This window comes from Coptis chinensis, chromosome 8 (genome assembly GCF_015680905.1).
Source record: "Coptis chinensis isolate HL-2020 chromosome 8, ASM1568090v1, whole genome shotgun sequence".
NCBI lineage: Eukaryota > Viridiplantae > Streptophyta > Magnoliopsida > Ranunculales > Ranunculaceae > Coptis > Coptis chinensis.
In genome coordinates this window covers 50,451,592-50,455,105 of record NC_141463.1, presented here as the reverse complement: position 1 = coordinate 50,455,105, position 3,514 = coordinate 50,451,592, and the positions used below count along the sequence as shown (strand labels likewise).

At 41.3% G+C, this 3,514-nt stretch overlaps 1 non-coding gene across 1 annotated transcript; it reads left to right on the top strand.

Annotated features, from left to right (window-relative positions):
- The first annotated feature begins 2,328 nt into the window (after window positions 1-2,328).
- On the top strand, window positions 2,329-2,434 carry LOC147481829 (small nucleolar RNA R71). Its single transcript, XR_015207100.1, has one exon. It is a non-coding gene; the product is annotated as a small nucleolar RNA R71 (small nucleolar RNA).
- The last annotated feature ends 1,080 nt before the right edge of the window (window positions 2,435-3,514 follow it).

Genomic DNA, 3,514 nt, shown 5'->3' with positions numbered 1-3,514 from the left:
TAGGATGTGGATAATTTTGAGAAGGAAAAAATGGAAAAAATGAAAAAGTGTCAAGTGGCTTGTCCTTGGGTATTACTTCTTCACCAGTTGGTTTTAGATAGTTATGAAGCATAGGAGAAACGCCAAGGTCAAGTACAAACTCAATGGTTCTTTGAAAAGGTAGAGGGTGAGGAACATTCGTGATGGAAGGTGAATGAGTGACATGAGGATGTGAGGTGGGTGAATGGTGTTCAACTAGTGTTCTTAGGTCTATATCATCGAGGCCTTGAGATATGCAAGACATTCCTCAACATGGGTAAGAAGAATCACTGGGATAGAGGGCTTAAAAATTCTTCTTCCGTCATGGCGCTAAGAGATGAATGGATGTCAATAGGAGAGAACTCACGAAAGGCAAAGAAGGGTTGCAAAAGAGTCGAAGGAAATCCTCCTTGATGTTATCTACGCCTAGGGAGTAGAAATTGTGATCTTTGTCTTCTTCCATAAGAGGGGTATCTACTAGTGTGGGGACTAAAGTGTCACCGCACTAATGTGAGGTACAAAACTCTCAATGGACTTCACTTCCCCTTCTACAGCAAACCTAGTTGTCCCCTGTTTTTGTCTAAACATGTTAATTTCTACGAAAGATTTCCAAAAGAAAGAGTCATTGAGCCATCCCGACAATTGATTTGGGTATTGGCGGTTGCCAAGAAAGGACGCCCTAAGATGATGGGAATGGAATCATGAGCAACTTCTATGTCAAGAAATAACACGGGCCGGATAGTAAAAATCCTCGAACTTTAACGAGAATATTTTCAACTACACCCTTGGGATACTTAATAGAACGATCGGCTAACCGCAAAGTCATTTTGGTTGGTTGAAGTTTTGTTAGACCTAGTTGTTTATATAAAAAAAAAGGGAGTAAGTTAACACCGCCCCGTGTCTAATAAAGCGGTTGTTATGAAGGTATCACCTAAGGTGCATTGTACACTAGGACGACCGGGGGTGGTCCTTGTACTTAACAATTCCGTTATGTTCGGATAAAGAGGATATTGTTTAGTTAAGAATGCTTTCGTGGGGTATGTTGGTTTTCCTCTTCTTGGTGCACAACTCTTTTAGAAACTTAGCGTGTCCGTAGACTTTTTATAGCTTCTAGAAAAGGTAGGTTTATAGTCAAATTTTTAAACACTTCCCTAATCTCATCAAAATTCTCGTCCTTTTAAACACAACTAGTCTTTGTGGATATGGTGCTTTATCGCTATTTTTAGCAGAAGGGATAAAAGTATTATTAGTTTTGCTTTATCTCTAGCCGTTTTCCATCTAGGTGTCCATATTGGAACCTTTACAGTGTGGGTCTTCACTTTCTATTATTGGGTCTTGTAATGTTTTCCCTTTTGGTTGTGGTTTAACTGGTACTTCTACAGTTGTAGGGTCTTCAGTTTCTATTATAGTATATGGTATGGTATCATTTTTAGTTTGCGGGTAATCTTTAGGCATAGTCACTTGGTTATCAACTACTGCCCGAATGAAGCGGTAGTGACTGCCCTGTAGGTCCCTTTGGTTTATATTACCATTACAAGAAATACCGTTTATTTCAAAGGGGTGTTTGTTGACTTAGGATTAGGTAATCGCTTGACTTTGGAAACACGCCCGGTTTGGTTATTATTTTGGTTAGAAGACATGTCAATAACCTTTTGGCACAAAAGACCGCATCATTTGCATCGTTTGTTTCTTCATATTAGAGTTTTGATCATGCCGATCTTTCATCAAGTTGGAGTTTTGTTGCATAATTTGATTTTGTTTCTCCAACAAGGTCACTACCGCTTTTTCGTAGATGGTTGTATTGGAATTAAAGCTTGTTGAGCGTTCATGTCTTGATGTTGATAGTTCTGGGTTATGGGTACTAAACCTCTATTCTGGTCACCTAAGTTCCCTTGTCCTTGATGTTGAGTTAACTGGTTGAAGTGTGATGGTTGTGGTGGTGTTTGTGCATAGACAAGAGGACAATAGAAGTCGGAATGCTCAAGACTACAACAGACATTACAATGAGTAGAGTTAATGTTCATGACTGGAGTGGGTTGTCGTTGAACAGAGATGGCATCTACCTTTTTAGTGAGGGCATTGATAAGAGTTTTAAGCTCGGGATCATATTTAACCTCAAGAGAAGAAGGAGAGGAGCGGGAGGAATCGTTACCTCCCCAATTGTTGTTCTTCTTAGATTGATCTTCTAAGAATTTATAAGCCTCCAAGGCTCCTTTACTAAGAAAACTACCCCCAGTCATGATATCTAGAACCTCCTTATGATAATGTGAAAGCCCTTTGAAGAAAGCACGAACAAGCGTGTCTTTCGCAAGATTATGATGCGGGCATTCAATGAGAAGATCAGTGAAACGATTCCAGGCATCTGAAAAGGATTCATGAGTATTCTGGCTGAAGAAATGAATCTTGTGAAGCATTTCATCTGTCTTCAGTGGTGGGTAAAACTGTTTCGTGAACAATTGAACAAGTTGAGCCCATGAGTCCACAGAGTTTGGCGTTTGGGCAGTTAACCAAGACGCCGCCTCGGCTAAGGTGAAAGGGAATACCCTCATTTTAATTTGTTTCGCACAAACCGTGGGATGGTGGAATGTTGTTAGGACTTGTTCAATCCTACGCATGTGCTGATAAGGTTTTTCATGGTCTAAAACATGAAAAACGGGTAACAAATTAAAAATATTTGGGGATTCGGAAATCCCCAATCGGTCCGCTAGAACGATGCAAGATTTGGGGCTATCGCTTAGGCTTTTTGTAGAAGTCGAGAGAGGAGTCTCTCTTTCTTCACCATTATATCGGTGGTGTGTGTGGAATAGTAGCTAGAGGTGTAATGGGTGGTATACTAGATAGGCGTGGTTTGTCGACGCTGCCGTGTAATTACGTTAGTTGTTTTTCTTCGACCGGACCTTAATCTCATGCAAGACTAAGTCGAACTTAACTAAACATGCAACACTCCAAACAATTTCGATATACTAGTAGAAACCTCTAACCGGAGATGCGAGGTGTGGAAGAAAGGAATACCTGACAAGCGTCCTTGCTTCGCTTTATGAATAGCGCCTTGTTTACGCGTGTTCAGTGTATATAACAAGTTAGAACACTGAAAAACTTGAAAAATCGGGTTCGAATCAAACCCGTGGAAATCCGGCAAAATTCAGCTCGTGGCGGTGGTGTGCTCACTTTCAGCGCATGCGCTCGTGTAAACTTCGAAGTTACAAAGTGTTTGAGCTGGTCGCTTCGGTTTTGAAGCGCTGGTTGCTTTTCAACTTCCATGTTTTGAGCATAGGGCGCTTTGCTTAGGGAGCGGGTGGCGCTACTTCAACTTCCAGCGTATTGGCAATGTGTCGCCCTTTTAGCGCAAAGCGCCCGTATTTTTTCGAGGAACTTTCACTTGTTGAAACGGACGACCACAGTTAGAATCAAACAAGGGTGGGTGGGTAGAGAATGGGGGATTGCCCCTTGAATTCAAGCAATTGAATTCTTGTCTTGAACGAGATTAAGATGGCAG